This window comes from Mirounga angustirostris, unplaced genomic scaffold (genome assembly GCF_029215605.1).
Source record: "Mirounga angustirostris isolate CCGP_5_RB_7025 unplaced genomic scaffold, mMirAng1.0.hap1 SCAF_5, whole genome shotgun sequence".
Classification (NCBI taxonomy): Eukaryota; Metazoa; Chordata; class Mammalia; order Carnivora; family Phocidae; genus Mirounga; species Mirounga angustirostris.
Window position 1 is genome coordinate 63,314,528 of NW_026991713.1, and position 18,258 is coordinate 63,332,785.

At 46.3% G+C, this 18,258-nt stretch overlaps 1 protein-coding gene and 1 long non-coding RNA gene across 10 annotated transcripts in view; one reads left to right on the top strand and one right to left on the bottom strand.

Moving 5' to 3' along the window:
* LOC135364429 (uncharacterized) overlaps positions 1–9,088 on the bottom strand; it is a 77,178-nt gene extending 68,090 nt beyond the window's left edge. For all 3 annotated transcript variants that reach the window (XR_010411523.1, XR_010411524.1, XR_010411525.1), the window contains exon 1: positions 8,686–9,088. This is a non-coding gene — a long non-coding RNA (uncharacterized LOC135364429). The remainder of the gene's footprint in view (positions 1–8,685) is intronic.
* Positions 9,089–12,260: 3,172 nt separating this feature from the next.
* Positions 12,261–18,258, top strand: part of NCKAP5L (NCK associated protein 5 like) — a 32,023-nt gene continuing 26,025 nt past the window's right edge. For 4 of the 7 annotated variants that reach the window (XM_064591270.1, XM_064591271.1, XM_064591269.1 and 1 more), the window contains exon 1: positions 12,262–12,990. The gene's annotated coding sequence lies outside the window, so the exon portion shown is untranslated. Of the gene's footprint in view, positions 12,991–18,258 lie in introns of all 7 variants that reach the window. The other 3 variants (XM_064591275.1, XM_064591274.1, XM_064591268.1) reach the window with 2 other exon arrangements.

Sequence of the window (18,258 nt, forward strand, 5' to 3'; positions counted from 1 at the left end):
TCCTATCTGTTGTTGCCATCCACCCATTGCTCAAGCTGCAAACTTCAGTTGAGTCTTCTCACTTAGACTCCCCACACTGACAAAGTTACAAAGTCCGGTAAATTGTACCAATTACATGTAAGTCCCATTTATTCCATCCACGTGGCTGGTGCCTACCAGGCATTTCTGTGTTAAGTCATCTACCCTCTAATCCCTGCTGCCAGTGTTCCTTTCCTCAAATATCTAGTTATGCTAGTATTATGCTTAAAAACCTTTAGTGGTTCCCTAGTGCCTAGAGTCCTGTCCTTTATCCAGTGCCTAAACCAATGTTGTTCAATAGTAGCCACATGGTGGGGTGCCTGGGTGGCTCAGACGGTTAAGCGTCTGCCTTCGGCTCAGGTCATGATCTCGGCGTCCTGGGATCAAGCCCCACGTCAGGCTCCCTGCTGAGCGGGGAGCCTGCTTCTCCCTCTCCCTCTGCCTCTGCCTGCCGCCCCTCCTGCTTGTACTCTCTCTCTGTCAAAAAAAAAAAAGTAGCCACATGGTATTTAAATTTAAATGAAATAAAATGAAATAAAATTTAAAGTTCAGCTCCTCAGTCATTCTAGCCACATTGCAGGTGTTCAATAGCCAAATGTGACTAGTGGCTACCTTATTAGCACAGATTTAGACCATTTCCATCACTGCAGAAAGGTATACTGAACAGCGCTGGTCTTCATGCTTTTCCTCCACACACCAGTCACATTGAACTCACCTACCACCCTGTCAGATGTGCCATGTCCTTTCATACCTCTGAGACGTAGCACAAACTCCCTCTGTTTCCCTTCTTTCTCCCCCAGCTCTACCACCTTGCAACCTGGTTGAACCGTTTGTCCTAAAAGATGGCTCAGATGTTACATTTTGTCAGAAATCTTTCCCCCAACTCTTGTGGCACTTTGCATTTTTTATTACATTCTAGTGGGGACTTTGCCTGGAAGCCTCTACTATAGTATTTACCTCATTATATTGTCATCATTTATATGGCTCTGCGCCCCCCCCCCCCCCAATAAGACTGATCTCCTCAAGCCTAACTTATCTTTGTACATTGAGGCCTAGCACAATGGCTGACACATGGCAGGCTGCTGAGAAGTACTTGTTGAATTAATATATGGATGAACAAAAGAGAAATGTACCTGAATTCAAGTATTGAGAAGAAAAGGGAGATCTATGATTGGGCAGAAGACTGCCCAGGAAACTGAAATGGGGAGAAATTAGAAAATTGAGAGAGAGAGATAAGCTTAGCCTTTGGCATAGAAGTTTGAGAGTTTTCTCAAACATACATTTGCGATAAAATGTCCATTTTGGGACACCTGCGTGGCTCAGTTGGCTAAGCATCTGACTCAGCTTAGGTCATGATCCCAGGGTCCTGGGTTCAAGCACCCATGTTGGGCTCTCTGTGCAGTGGGGAGTTGGCTTCTCCCTCTTCCTCTGCCCTTCCCCTCCCCACCCCCCACAGCTCGTGCTCTGTCTCTCTCTCAAATAGATAAAATCTTTAAAAAATATAAATAAATGTCCATTTCAAGGCCTGGGCTATTGATGCTTTGGTACAGGACAGCAAGACTAGATATAAAAATTTGGAAGTCATTCATATACAGTGACTGAGGTTTAAAGAGTAGTAAATTCCAAAAATACATGGATATGATGAGAGGACCAGGTCCTAGGTCTGAGGGCTGCCAGTAGTTATTGAGTGAGGGGGGGAAGGAAGAACCAAAAGAGGTCTGTCTGGTTAGAAACAGGAAAAAAGGAAAAGAAGAGATAGTAATATAGCACCATTTGCCAGACAACAAAGCCAAAGCAGAGCTGGGCTCCGAACCTAGGCAGTGTGGTGGCAGAGTCTGGGCCTTGGCTACTATGCCTTGTGATGTCACAGATATCCAAGATTGGGAAGAGACTCCAGAGAGCCAGTGTAAAAGAGCATGAGCTTTGGAGTTACTGTGCTTCCTCAAGTTACATGTTCAAACCTGAGAATAGGGACCCAGCCAGGCCACGCTTGGCTATTCCAGATATTCTTAGAAATCCCCAGAGAAGTCGGGCCTAATTCTAGGTTGAGTAGTACTCTAGGTTGAGTACCTGAGTAGCACTCCTGCTGCGGCCTACCATTTAAACAGGCTTGGCCCTCCTGAGTGCTTTGGAAAAGCAGTTGACAGCTACATAGAGCAGACACAGGCACTCTTAAGTCTCTCTCAGTCCTCATTACCTTCTCACTCTAACTTTCACTCGCCAGCTACCCTAACCTTCCCCTGAATTCCTGAAATTCCCAATCTGCCCCAAACTTTGATCCCTGAGTAGGACCTCCTAAAAGTGAGTTTCAGTCTGTTTCATGCTTAGGAGATAGGGATTCCAAGGCCACCTCCAGGGTGTATTAAGATCCTGAGATCGGTCAGGTCCTTCTCAGCCCCATGAGATCAAGTTTGACCCAGGAACAGTGCAGTGGAAAGAATCAGGTTTGGAATTGAGATCTGTCAGTAACTCCTTGCATGACCGCCCTGTTCAAGTCACTTAACCTCTCTGAACCTCGGTTTATTCATCAGTACAACTGAAATCACAAGACCTTCCTTTTCCTATGCCCAAATGAACTGGAGGGTGGACAGGTATTTTGCAAAATGTAGAATGTTAAAAACAAGCTGCTATGACATTCTATAAGTATGCCACAGACTACAACTATGTTTGTTAGATTAAAGGCTTATGAGAAAAACATCTCTGTAGAAAACATGCATCTTACTATCTCTAATAATTTGTTTTTTAGGACAAGGAAGTAATGAGAAGTTCAGCTTCAGCACTACAGAGCATTTTAAAGGAGGCAATGCTGGGAGGGAATGATCATTGCTAAGGAAATGAGGCCAGTTTATGATGGTTTCCAGTGATCACAGTGATTAGAGATGTGAATTTACCTACTTCTCTGTAAATCTTAAGGATACTTTGAAACCTTGTGACTCTGCTGCTGGTGCTCTCCCTTCACCAGGGCAGTGCAAAGAAATGTATATGACGCTGTGGCAGGTTGAATAATGGCCCCCTAAGATGTTCACATCCCAATCCCTGGAACTTGTGAATGCTACCTTAGATAGCAAAAGGGACTTTGTAGATGTGTACAGATGTGTAGATACATAGATTAAGGATTACAGATTTTGAAATTGAAAGATTAATCTGGATTATCAGGACAGACCCTAAATGTAATCACAAGTATCCTTACAGGAGGGAAGCAAAGGAAGATTTGACCACAGCAGGAGAGAAAGTGGTAGCAGCAGGAGGTTGGAGTGATGTGAGGAAGGGTTGTGAGCCAAGAAATGCAGTTAGAAAAGGCAAGGAAATGGACTCTCCCCTGAAGCCGCCAGAAGGAATGCAGTCCTGACAACACCTTAATTTTAGACTTCTGACCTCCAACACTGTAAGAAAATAAATTTGTGTTGTTTTAAGCCAATAAGTTTGTAATGATTTGTTAACAACAGGAACAGGAAACTAATACAGGGGCTCTGACTACAATGAGACTAGACTACAAGCCAAGTGGCACCTGTCCCAAATAACTCCTTGATGGCAGAAAATGGCCCCAGTGACCAAAGGGATAGGCAGGGGTTCCATCTACATGGTTAACTGAGGAATCCTCAATCACCAAAACCTTTGGGAGATGCTTCCGCATCTGAACCTGACCTCTTCTGTTGGCTGAGCAGTTACCTGACCTGTTGACAGGAACTGTTGTATTTCAAGTCTGTAGCAGTTAGTTTCAGAGAAGATGTATAGTATCCATTAAGATGAGGCCTTGATACCAGGAAGGTATTGATTGCATACTGGCTTATGAGAGCCTTTGGAGACAGAATATCTTTGGCTCCAAGAGATCATCTTATTTATCCTCAAACCAGCATAATTTAGGAGCCAACACTAAGCATGATAAGCCTTCTTTAGGGACAAGAATAGACAATGGTCCTGGATATACTTTAACTTAAAAAAAATATATGTGTATATATATATGATCCAGTATTGATCATATAATGATCATTTCAACATGTAGTCAGTACAGAAATTATTGATGAGATAATGTTATATTATTTTTTTATTCCATCTTCAAAATCTGATGTGTATTTTAACTTGCAGCTTGTCTCAATTTGGACCAGCCAATTTCAGATGTGGCCAATGCATACACTTTTGTGGCAAATCAAGTATTTTATCAAATTCCTTCTAAATGCCCAGTGTGCTTTTAGCTTCTTTGAGGGGTAGGGAAAAGTAGATTAAAGAACCCTGGACTTCCAGAGGTTAGATTTGACTCACTCAGCAAATATGTTAAAGTTGAGAAAAGGAGAGGCTCAAACAAGGCAGCACGTTATCATGTGAGCTTCAGCAAAGGAAAAATCTTTGTGGGCTACAATGGGCATGGAAGACTTTCTAGAGGATATGGGATTTGAGCTGTTCCTGAAAGGAATATAGCTTTTGCAAGGATGGACAAGAGGGAAAGGAGCATGCCCCGTGAGCCTGGAGAAAGGAACATTTCAGCAGAGGTACAAAGGAATGGGTGTTGTATACGTTGAGAACAGATAGGACTAGCTGGTCTAAAATGGAGATGTCATTCTGAGCAGTACTGAGAAATAACAGTGGTCTTCGCCATTTAACTAGATTTTGGATGAAATGAAAAGAAAACCCATAAGCATACTAGAGAAAAAATGTTTTAAAAAAGGTACTTTCTAAACATAAAAAGCCTAAAAGCCATCAGGGAAAAGACCAATAAATCTGACTACCTACGGCAAAGGAAAAAGAAAATCCAATAAAGTCAGAAGACATACACCAGCTAGGGAAACAATCTGCAATACATGTGACAGACAAAGGGTGAATTTCATTATAACAAACAACTCTTACACGTCTATTAGAAAAAGGCATTCACAAAAAAATGATAATGGCAGATAAAACACCTGAAAACTTGTTTAATCTTACTAATTACATGCAAATAAAAAATGCAAGAATATTTCAGCACTTACAACAATATTCACAAATTTTTTAGACAGTGATGGTGAGAATGTGGGAAGATAGGTATTCTTACACCCTGTTAGTGGGGATGGTAAATTAGCATAACCATATGGAAGGCAATTTCTCGATATTTATCAAAACGTACACTACACATACCCAGGAATTCCATTGCTAGGAATTTATCCTGTGGATATACTCACATAAATATGCAAGGATGTATGTACAATGTTATCCATTATAGTTGTCTGATAAAAGTGAGAAGCTGGCAACAATCTAAATGCCCATTGGTAGGAAACAAATAATATGGTACAGCCATGAATGGATTACTATGCAATTGTTAAAAAGAACAAGATAGTTCTATCTATGTTAAAATAGAAAGGTCTCCGAGATATTTTAAGTGTAAGAAGTAAGGTGCAGAACAGTATGAATGGTAAGAGTCCACTTTTGTACCTTTTAGATTTTTTTTTTTTTTGACAGAGAGCGAGCAGGAACACAAGCAGGGGGAGTGGGAGTGGGAGAGGGAGAAGCAGGCTTCCTGCGGAGCAGGGAGCCTGATGCAGGGCTCAATCACAGGACCCTGGGATCATGACCTGAGCCGAAGGCAGATGCTTAACGACTGAGCCACCCAGGCGCCCCTCACTTTTGTACCTTTTAAAAAGAATATATACATAGGAGGTAATAAAACATCTAAAAGTGAAAATCAATTTGCAGTGTGAGCATATTTAGTCATATTGAAGAATCAGCCAGAAAGTTAAAGTGGCTCATTACTGGAAATGGGAAATGCAGCACATAATTGCTCTTGTGTTGTTTGGTTTGTTAACCATATGCACATAATGCTTTTAAAAATAATGAATTTTATGGGGCGCCTGGGTGGCTCAGTCGGTTAAGCGTCTGCCTTCGGCTCAGGTCATGGTCCCAGGGTCCTGGGATCGAGCCCCACATCGGGCTCCCTGCTCAGCGGGAGGGGCCTGCTTCTCCCTCTCCCACTCCCCTGCTTGTGTTCCCTCTCTCGCTGTGTCTCTCTCTGTCAAATAAATAAATAAAATCTTAAAAAATAATAATAAAAAATAAAAATAATGAATTTTAAGTAAGTTTTGAAATTAAGTAGTATCTTTCTAAAAATAGCTTGCTTTCTTTTTTTTTTTTAATTTTTATTTATTTATTTGACAGAGAGAGAGATAGCGAGAGCAGGAACACAAGCAGGGGGAGTGGGAGAGGGAGAAGCAGGCTTCCTGCCGAGCAGGGAGCCCGATGTGGGACTCGATCCCAGGACCCTGGGATCATGACCTGAGCTGAAGGCAGACGCTTAACGACTGAGCCACCCAGGCGCCCCTCTAAAAATAGCTTTCTAAAAGAATTCTCATCACCTGTTGCCCCGCCCACCTGCCTATAACTTTTCCCTCAAAGCACAGTCAAAATTCTTGAAAAAGTTTTAAATACTTCTTGCCTCCATTCCTACTTTGTACATCTTTCTCAACCCTTCAAAATTTGGTTTTGCCAAAGTCACCAATGATGTGGCTAAAGTCAGCAGGTATGTCTCAGTCCTGATCCAACCTGACAGTAATATTGGGAACTTTTTTTTTTTTTTTGGAAACCCCTTGGGCTCTGGTGACGGCACTCACCCAGTTGTCTTCCTCCTTCTCTAGAGACCCCTCTCTAATGTTGCTGTTCCTTAGGGTTCTGTTCCAGTCCCTCTTTCCTCACATGATCTCCACTCCATTTCTTCAGTTACCATCTATGTTCTGATGTTCTCATACCTCACAAATCTCTTATCTCTAGTCCAGATCTCTCTCCTTAGCTTCAGAATTACTTATCCAACAGCATTATTCATTAATACTTTCCAACCTTTTCCATATCATGGCACACATAAAGAATGATGGTATTTTCATGGCAACACACCTTACCAAGACTGCTGTCTTTCCAAGGAAGTTCGTGCTCCCCTGAGGGTTGAGAAAATATGCAGCACATCTGTAACCTCTTCCTGGGGCACAACAGTTGGGAAGCTCTTACCTCTTGGATAGACATTTCCACTGGGACATCCTCCAGGCATTTCAATGTTAACATGTTTGGAAGTGAGCATATCATTTCCCAAAACTGCTCTTCCTCCAGGGCTTTCCATTTCATTGAGTGGCCCTACCATCTGCAAGTGACCTAGTCCAGAAGTCTTGGCTTAGCCCTCTGCTTCCCTCCCCTTCCAATCCTAAGACCTGCTGACTCTGCTACCATTACCTCTATCACTTTCCTAGTCCAGAGCACATCATTTCCCATTTTTCCCCTCAATTACTACAAAAACTTTCTGTCTGTTCTCCAACTTCAATCTTGCTCTCTCTAAACTGTTCTCCACATTGCAACCACAGTAATCTTTCTAAAATGCAATTCTGATTATGCTAACCCCCGCTTAAAGCCATTCAAAGGACTGATGTGAGCAGTGATCTACCGGTCACTCATCAGCACCATATGCACCATTAGACTATGCTGCCAAACTTGTATTACTAGCAGCTTGTAGCAACAAGAGGCCTAAGAGACCTAGCTTGTTTTACAACACAGACAGCTCAAGTAAAGAACAGTATGTGATGGGGGTCCTAGGTGGCTTAGTCAGTTGAGCATCCAACTCTGGTTTCAGCTCAGGTCATGATCTCAGGGTCATGAAATTGAGCCCCACGTCAGGCTCCAAGTTTAGCGAGGATTCTGCTTCAGATTCTCTCCCTCCCTCTCCCTCTGCCCCTCCTCCTGCTCTCTCTCTCTCTCTCTCTCTCAAATAACTAAACAAATCTTAAAAAACAATACGTGATGAATGGTATATTACAAGGGTGGAAAACCAACTATGGGACTTCTGTATAGTTTTTATTTATTTATTTTTTTTATTTCCTGTATAGTTTTTAATAATTTAAGTGAATAATACCACTGAGGATTTAAAGTGTCTTAAGCCCCATCATAGACAGAAAGTGATCATGGGGTAACAGTAGTTATACTTCTTTAACCTCCTATCAGTGAAAATGAAGGTTTATAAAGTATAGAGAATCTGCCAAAATCTGAATGCCTAAACTTTCAAGTATACAAGAGCCTTTGAGTAAGGAGGGCAGATAGTTGCTCTGACAAGTGCAGATGTTCTGGCTGTGTTTTTTTAAAAAAGGGTAAACATCTAAGTGAAAAGTATAAAAATCCAGATGGTCTGTTTATTTCCCAAAATTTAGTTATTTGGAAACATCCCAAAATAGTTAGAAATGCTTGGCACACTATTAAGGTTTTTTTCCCTATGCTTTTGGAATGCAGTAGATATAGGGAGTCTTACTGGATTTTTAAGCCCTGTGAGGAAAGGATCATGTCTAATTTTGGGTGTAAACCCATGACTAGTCCACTGATCCTGATTCAATAAATATTGGATGGTTGAATGAATAAGAATTAATCACTGCTGCAAGATTCCAAAAATGCCACTATCTATCATCAAGCTCCCTAAAGACTCCATCAAAAAACTATTAGAATATGATGGCTTAGTTGGTTAAGCATCTGCCTTCAGCTCAGGTCATGAGCCCGGGGTCCTGGGATGGAGCCCCATGTCAGGATTCCTGCTCAGCAGGAAGCCTGCTTCTCCCTCTCCCTCTGCCTGCTGCTCCCCCTGCTTGTGCTCTCTCTCTCTCTCTCTCTCTCTCTGTCAAATAAAATCTTTAAACAAAAACAAACAAAAAAACTATTAGAATAAATGACTAATAGGGGCACCTGGATGGCTCAGTCGGTTAAACGTCTAACTTCAGCTCTGGTAGTGTTCTCGGGGTCTTGGGATCAAGCCCTGTGTCTGGCTCCGTGCCCAGCGGGGAGTCTGCTTGTCCTTCTGCCTCTGCCCCTCCTCCACTTGTGCTCTCTCTCTGTCTCTCAAGTAAATAAATAAGATCTTAAAAAAAAAAAGGATAAATGACTAATAAATTCAGTAAAGTTGCAGAATACACACTTAATATACAGAAATCTGTTGTGTTTCTATATAATAATAAACTATCAGAGAAATTAAGAAAACAGTCCCATTCACAATTACATCAAAAAATAAAATACCTAGAAATAAATTTAACCAAGGAAGCGAAAGACCTGTACTCTGAAAACTGTAACACATTGATAAAATTGAAGAAGACACAAATAAATGGAAAGATACACCCTGCTCATGGATTGGAAGAATTAATATTGTTAAAATGCTCGTATTAGCAAAAGCAATCTACAGATTCAATGCAATTCCTATCAAAATACCAATGACATTTTTCACACAAATAGAACAAATAATCCTAAAATTTGTATGAAACCACAGAATACCCTAAATAGCCAAACCAATCTTGAGAAAGAACAAAGGTGGAGGCATCACAATCCCTGCTCACTGATTTCAAACTATACTACAAAGCTGTAGTAATCAAAACTGAATGATACTGGCACAAAACAGATACAAAGGCCAATGGAACAGAATTGAGAACCGAGAAATAAATCCACACATATGTGATCAATTAATCTATAACAAAGAAGGCAAGAATATACAATAGGAAAAAGACCATCTCTTCAATAAATGGTGTGGGGAAATTGTGCAATTATAAGCAAAAGAATGAAACTGAACCCCTGTCTTAACATTATACACAAAAATCAACTCAAAATGGATTAAAGGCTTGAATGTAAGACCTGAAACCATAAATGTCCTCGAAGAAAACATAAGCAATGAGTTCCCTGACATCAGTCTTAGCAATATTGTTTTGGATCTGATTCCACAGGCAAGGGCAACAAAAGCAAAAAAATAAACAAATGGGACTACAGCAAACTGAAAACCTTTTTGCACAGTGGAGCAAGCTCTCAAGAAAATAAGGCAACTTACTGAATGGAAGAAAATGTTTGCAAATCATAAATGTGATAAGGGGCTAATTTCTAAAATATATAAAGAACAACAGCAAAAACAAAAAATCTGATTTCAAATTGGCAGAAGAGGGGCAATGGGGCAAAAAAAATTTTTTAAATGAGTAGATGGTCTGAGTAGACATTTTTCCAAAGACACACTAATGGCCAACAAGCACATGAAAAGATGCTTGATATCACCTAACCATCATGGAAATGTACATCAAAACCACAATGAGGTATCACCTCACAGAATGGTTATTATTAAAAAAAAAAAAAAAGAAATAAGTGTTGGGGTGCCTGAGTGACTCAGTTAAGTGTCTCCCTTTGGCTCAAGTCATGATCTCAGGGTCCTGGGATTGAGCCCCATATCAGGCTCCCTGCTCAGTGGGAAATTTGCTTGTCCCTCTGCCTCTGCCCTTCCCCCTGCTCGTGCTCTCCCAAATAAATAAATAAAATCTTTAAAAAAAAAAAGTGTTGACAAGGATGAGGAGAAAAGCAAACACTTACACACTGTTGGTGAGAATGTAAATTGGTGCAGCCACTATGGAGAACAGTATGGAAGTTACTCAAAAAATTAAAAAGAACTACCATATGATCCAGCAATTCCACTCTGGGTTTTTATTCCAAGAAAACAAAAACACCCCCATGTTCACTGCAGCATTGTTTACAATAGCCAAGATATGGAACAACCTACGTGTCCATCAATAAATGAGTGGATAAATAAAATGTGTGTGTGTGTGTGTGTGTATACATACATATATATAATACATATAATATACATACAATGGAATATTACTCAGCCATAAAACAGAATGAAATCTTGCTGTTTGCAGCAATATGGATGGACCTTGAGGATATTATGCTAAGTGAAATAAGTCAGAAAAAGACAAATACCCTATGATTTCACTTACATATGGAATCTGAAAAACAAACAAAACCAGACATATAGATACAGAGAACAGATTGATGGTTGCCAGAAAAGAGGAGGGTAGGAGGGTGGGCAATATGCGTGAAGGGGATCAAGAAGTTTAAACTCCCAATTATAAATAAGTCATGGGGACGTATTTTACAACATGGGGAATATGGTCAATAATATTGTATTAACTTTGGTGACACATGGTAACTAGACTTATGGTGATCATTTTGCAATACAATGTTGTACACCTGAAACGAATATGATACTGTATTTCCATAATAATACTTCAATTAAAAAAAAAATAAGGTGAGCTTTCTCAGAAATGAAAACATGTTCAGGAAGAGATATGCACAAGAATATAACAGCCCCAAAACCGGAAACACCCAAATATACATCAACTGGAGAATGGATAAATAGTGATATAGTCATACAATGGAATATTACTCAGTAATAAAAAAGAACAGATTCACATTAGTCAAAAACATTACTAAGCTAAAGAATATAGACCCCAAAAATGCATACTATTTGATTACACTTATGTGAAAGCCAAGAACAGACAAAACTATGGTTATAGAACTCAGGAGGTTGCAGGCGGTGGGTGGTGGTAGGTGCAGGATAGTTGACAATAAATATAAAGGGGCATGAGGGAATTTTCTGGGGTGATGACTCACTATCTTGTTTTGGGTGTTACACAGGTGTATATTATTGTTGAAATTCACCAGATAGAACACCTAAGATCTGCATTTTATTGTATGTTAAGGATAAATCAATTTTAAACCAAAGGTGAGCGAGCTGGTGGTAATAACCATCATGACATCTTTTAGGCTCCAGTAATAACTGATCTCAGGCACTCATCTATGCTCAAGAACCCAAAATGACTTCTTTATCACTTATTCTGTCAAATCCATACCGTCATTCTGATCTTCTCCATACAAAACCTCCTCCACTGACTTACACTTCCCACCCAGCCAAGGTGATCTGCTCACTGTCCCAGGCAGCTAATTTGCTCTTCCTGCCTCTTTGTGTCCTTACCCTGCCTGAATCTATTCAAGTTCTCTGTGCCCTTCAAATCCCATTCTAAATTAGGGAGCCTCCTTCAGAGAGGAACTCTTGATTAATCCTAGCCAATTTGAGCACCCCAAGATCCCTCAGCTTTCATGTTCCTTTATTGGACTTAATATGATGCGTTAATACATTCCGTGTACACAACAGAAGCGATTTTAATAAAATGGGCAGAGACAGTGACTAGGGATCCCTTTGTATTTCTCTGCAGAACCCCAACCTGCATTAGCGGGCCAGTCACTACCATGCAGATTGTGAAGACTATACGGTATCCAGACAAGGGCAAATAGATATTTAATCAAGGACCATTGAGAATGGTACTGAAGGGAGCTTTGAGGCCCTGCAGGGGCCTAGGTGGGCTGTTTGCTTTTCTTTTAAGCACGCGGTTAGTTCAACAGGGCAGGCACTCGTTCCCATCAAGATAGCAAGTGGCTGAGAACAAGGTTATATCTTTTTTATGCTCAGCCTTACCTCCTCCAGTGAGGAAACGACCAGCACTACTCTGAAAGCAGCGGAGCCTGTTCCTAGCGCCCAGCTTTCCACACTACTGGGAAGACCCAATCCCGATCCGGAGAAGGAAAAGTGAGGAGGGAGCATTTAAGGCCAAGGAGGCACTCAAGCGTCGTCCCATAGATTTACACCCAACACGTAGCAGGAAGGCAAATTACAAACACCAACGCTCACAACCACACATACACGTGCACGCCCAGCCCCACAGAAGCAGACGCGCATGCCCGTGGCTCCGCGCGCACCTACTTAGTTTTCTCTGCTATAGATGCCCCTCATTCCACCCCCGCTCGGCCCAGCGCGTCTTCTCCTACCCCGGCACGGGGGAGGTTTACCAAGCCCGACCCGACCGAGCCCGAGGAGTGTTTCTCTATTGGGGGAGGGGAGGTCCTTCCCACCGGGGCGGAAGCGGCGCTCTCGGAACGGGCGGACTTAGCTCTCGTCCTGGGAACATCTGGAGGGGGCTGGGAGGGGCGCGCATCCAAGACGAACGTGGATTGGCTGCGCGGAAGGAGGGAGGCGAGGTCTGGGCGAGGGGCGGGGCTCACTGGCCCCTTTAAAGCCTTGACATCAAGAGGCGGCCCCAGCACCCCCCTTCTTCTGCCCCCCGCCCCCGAGCCGCGGCCATGGACCCGGCGGATCTGGCCTGCGCTGGCCCAGCTCAACACCTGATTTCGGTGAGTTCCAGGCCTACTTGGGATTTAAAGGGCGGCGAGTGGAGGGTCTGCAAGCTGTGGGCTGGGGGTGGGCGGTTTGAAGGGTAAGGCTCTCGTGGCAGCCTTGGGTCGGAGGGGGCGGCGCGCCTTCCTGCCCGGACCTCGCTGCCTGCCCCTCCCTCCCGCCCCACTGTCCCCGGCGGGGGTGGGGGGGTGGGGGTCCGGCTGCGACTCTGTCCACCCCCACCCCACCCCCTCCCGCCCCCCGCGCCCTCCTCGCGCACACTCCATGGCCCCGGAAGGGAAACTTTCGGGACAGGGGGATGTTCCGGGGGCCGGTCTCCCTCCCTCTTTGAAAGCACTGACCTTGCCCCAGCTGCGCACCCCACCCCACCCGCATCCCACTGTCCGGGTGCCGCTTAGCGGTGCAGGGTTGTTGCGCGGGGGGGGGGGGGGGGGGGGGGGGGAGGGACGCTCTCCCCAAAGCGCAGGCGCGGAGACGAGCCCTGGGCTCCTCTTCGCCCTCCTTGCAGTCCCCGTGGCCTGGGGCGGTAGGGCGTGGGGAAGATGGGGAGAGGCGGAGAGATCAGGGTCTCTAGGAACAATCCTTCGGTGGCTTTGAGGGGCTGCGGGAAGGACGGAGGCGGGGGGCCAGCAGGCTGAACACTAAAGAGAGGCTGAGGGAGGGAGAAGGGCTGGGCAGGGTGTGGGGCCAGGGCAGCGCCTGCAGAAAAGGCTCTCTGGGTCCTGGCTGCGGTGCCAGAAGAATGCAGAGAATTTATCTGTGCCCGACACTCCCCTGGCCTAGGCCGACTAGAAAAGCGGCTCACCGAACCCCAGCCCCCTTCTTATTCTGGGCTCAAGCTCTCAGGTCTCCAGCCCTGGCACTGCCCCAAGGGCACGGAGGTCCCTCGCCTCCCGCGGGCCTGGTTTTCCAGACTCTCAGCGCTGTCCACCCAGCCAGCCAGCTCCTACTTAAACGCTCGCCTTTCTGAGGAACCAGGGGTCTTAGACTGACGGCAGATCCCTCTTATTCCCTCCCAGCCGCTCTCTCCTTCCCCTTGGGTCCTCCTGCCTAAGCGCAGTTGTCTGCCAGAGGCCGCGGCTGGAGGCAGATGCCTGGGACAGGGATGGTACTGGGAGACAGTGGCTGACCGTTCTGTGGTCTGCACTCAATGGGGAAAATGAACCCAGCCTAGTTGCCTTGTTGCAGACCCTGTCTTGCAAGACCCCTTGTCTTTCAAGAAGGGAGACACAAAATTCACTACTCCTATTGGTTCCCTGTCTTTCTAGGAACAGCCTAGCTTCAGTGGGTTTCCTACTTCAGAGAAACATGTGTATTCCTGTCTGGGGAGAGATAGTCGCACATAGTTCAACTTTGTTTTCAAAGTCTGTGGTCTGTGCATGAGGTGGCTCAGGCCCTCCAGCATCTTTCTTCAGCTTAGGGCTTTGGAACAGAGTGGGAACCTGGGGACGCAGATGGCCTGGGTTGCAGGGAGGAAGGCTGTTCCACAATAGGCAGAAACCAATGTATATGAAGACCAAGCTGCTGTCACTGTGGACTGGGAGTCTGAAGCACTGGTCCCTGCTCTTCCCAGCTTGCTGTGTGACTTTGGCCCAGACAGTCTGCCTCTCTGGGGCTCTTTTCCCTCATGTGTAAAATTCAGCAGTTGTTCTGGAAAGCTCTAACATTCCCTTTCACTTGTTGACCTTGTGTGGTTACATTGATAAGTGACTGAAAGGGAGAAAGGTCCCCTGGCTGGGGGACTTAGTTTGAGGAGGTAGGTGTTGACTGATACAGTTACCCAAGTCACAGTTACCCAAGGTTGCAGGGGTGCAGACTTCCTTATTCTCCTAAGACTAGCCATTGTCTTGCTCACCCCTAGTGGCTTGGGGTGTGAACTCTTGCTGGCTGGGGTTTGGCCCACCCATCGAGGCCTCTGCTGAGATATCCTGGCAGGCCAGTCTTTGAGTTGGGCCTTTGGGGAGGAGTTGAGAGAAGGGTAGGCAACCAAGGGCCAGCCGGGTAAGCAGATTCCCAGGAGACAGTTTGCATCTCAGCTGTTGGGACTTGTTTTAGGATCTGAGCCAGGGAGCACAGTATACTCATCCGCCGTCTTATGGGAAGAGGACGAGAGCCCCTTTGCTGTTGCCCATCTCACTCCCTGGCCCTCCTCACCTCACCTGTGCACTCACAGCCCCCAGTCCCCAGGCAGTGGGCTCAAGGAGTTTTCCCTGCTGCCCTCACCCAGCCCAGCCAGCCTCCTGGGCCCTTCCATGGCAGCCTGGCAGCAGGGAGAAACTGCCCCAGCCCCACCTTTCCCGGCCTCCTTCCCTCCTGGGGGTATGGTTTCTCAGGAGTCAGGCTCTCCAGGTTGGGACTTGCTCTCTAGCCCAAGAGCCAAAGGCCTTCACGTTTTCCTTGTTTGTTTTCTTCCTTGGTCTCCCAGGTGCCAGGGGGGGATGTTAGAGGAGGTGGTAGTTAGAGAGGCTGTGGGATGGGTTGGACGTGGGGACACATTGTCTGCATTGCTTTTCCCTGTGCTAGCTCTCCTGGGCCTGGGGAGCCCCCTTCCCTGGGCCCTGCTGCCCACGGACTGAAGCTGCAGCAGGAGGCATTTAGGTTAGACCCCAAGGAAACCTTCCTCACTGCGAGGAGCCCCTGGAATGGAAAATGGGAGCTCCCAGCGAGGTCAGTTTCCAGTCTCTGTCAGAGTGAGGGATGCGGCTGTTGCTAGGCAGAGGCTGCTCTTTCCTCCTGGGGTGTGGCTCTGAGGCTGGCCAGCCGGAGGCCCCGTTGGAAGCAGGAGAAAGGACCCTTGCCCAGTAGCCGAAGAGGGCACCCCAGCCCCATCGGCTCTGGGTCACCAGAACTGCATCCCTTAGAACAAACGCCACTTCTCGCCCTGCTTCCCTCAGCTCCTCCCCCAATTCACCACCACTACCACGGTCTGCTTTGCCCGAACCTGGCAGGCGCCTCCAGCCCCAGTCTGGCTGCACTAATGGACTGATTGGATTTTCTATACTTGGAGTTTGGGATTTCTGATTGAACATGCAAATTTATGTAAATCAATCTGGGATCTGCCACCACATCAAAACAACATAGAGTCATAGGCTGGAAGGAATCCTAGAGACATCTAGTCCAACGCCCTCGTGTTAAAAATGGGGAAACTGAAGTCCAGAGGGGGAAGTGATTCATACAATAATGAGTGGCAGTGACAGGGCTCCTGACTCCGGTCTGGTGTGTTACATGGTCCCCCTCGGCCTTCATTTCTCCGGCGTGAAGGGCCTGGCCGAATTTAAAGCAGAAAGGGCAGTTCTGGGATCTGAGATTGTGGAGAGCTGGACCCTTGGAGGGTCAGAGTGTTATCTCAGGGCCTCCCCAGGGGCTCTGGTCAGATCTAACATGCTGAAGAAAATAACTTCGGATCCCTTCGAACAACACCCTTGTTTTTCCCCAGGCCCTGTCCTGGAAGGTTGGAGGACAAGGTCATTGGTTGCTGCCTGGCTTGGGCCTTGTGGTTTTCCCTGAGCTGAGACTGTGTTTGTTCGAGCATCTCCCACAGCACCAGGCACACAGTAGGCTGTGGATGGCTCTGCCCAGGCAGTGCCTCTGTCTTTACCCTCCCATCCTCATGTGAGTCTCCGCTGCTTCCCTCCACGGCCACGGTGGGAAAATCGTTAGTGTTCTGTGACTTTCTGCCTCCCCTCCCCTGCCCTTGCTATAAGAAGGATCTCATTTCTTTGAGATCAGTGTCAAAGTTGGAAGGGGGCTGCAGAGATGGGCTTGGGTCCCTAAGAAGTAGTCTCCCCACTTCTTGACATGTTTTTGATTTGATCCACACACACACACACACACACACACACACACCTGCCCAGCTGTAAGATGCCCCCTGTTCCCGCTTCAGAGGTGGTGCCTGTGGCGTGGGGCTGTTTGGGAGGCTGAGCCCTCACTTACCCCGTGGTGCCTGCGTGTGTTGCAGACATGGTGGAGATGCTCAGAGCAGCTGTTGGCCCGCCTTGTAGTACTTTGGCAGAGTAAGTGTATGGGCTCAAGATCAGAGGCCCTGACTCCCAGCCAAGGCCACCACCAGGCCCTGCTGCAGCCTGGGGAGGGGGCTTGGGACACATCTGGGGTCTTCCTCGCCTTTATCCCAAACCCAGGCCTGGCTGACTCTGAAAGGAGGGGCCCCCCGCCCCCCCACCTTCTTCAACATCTTCCCAAACACAGCAGGTACAGAGCCAGCACCGCCCATTGGCCCTCAGCTCCTACATCCTTAGTTCCTTGTGAGGGGAAGTCCTCCCTGCGCCTCAGTTTCCCAGCCTGGGCGGATGGATTAATAACACATCATCACTGGGGCGTGGCACCTGTTCAGTAATTGCCATTTTCCCAGCTCTGGGAGTTACACGGATGAAAGAGGCCTCAGGAGGCCAGGCTGTTATTAAGGTGAATTATCACTGCTATTATTACTGATTTCTAAAAGTCGAGCAGCCCCGGAGAAGAGCCCAGTCAGACACAGCTCCTGGACCCTTATGGTGGTCCTTGAGCTCTGGGAGTTCTCCAGTACTCACTAGGCTTTTAAAAATATCTATATCTGTATCTGTAGAAATATTTTATTTTATTTTTTTTATATATATATATATATATATTTTTTTTTTAAGATTTTATTTATTTTTTAGAGAGCGAGCGAGAGAGAAACAGCATGAGAGGGGAGAGGGTCAGAGGGAGAAGCAGGCTCCCTGCTGAGCCGGGAGCCCGATGTGGGACTCGATCCCGGGACCCTGGGATCATGACCTGGGCCGAAGGCAGACGCTTAACCACCTGAGCCACCCAGGCACCCATCTGTAGAGATATTTTAAAAGGAGAGACGACCCCATTCTGCGTCTCATGCTGATGCCTGCAAGGCTTGAGTGGTGGTGGGTGCTGCTTGGGGCCCTGGTCTGCAGTTCTCACTCTCTTGCAGGGCTTGACACTGTCCCTCCCCGCTGACCCTCTGGGTAGAAGAATGATGAGGTTTTTCCTAGATGGGACTGTGAGGGGCCCCAGAACTCCTGGGGTGTGGCCCTAGGGTTCTCAGCAGTCATTGTTCCTATGGGCTGATTCATTTCACCCTCGGCTGTCTTGATGTGGGGGCTGTAATTGGTCCTTTTGTATGAGGATCTGTTGAGACACCCCCAGAACCTGCCCGCAGCAGCTGCAGGAGCCTCCAGGTGTCATTTACCCCAGCTTACTCCCACCTGCCCCAAACTCTTCCCCTTGCCCAACCACCCACCTCTGCCCCTACCCCT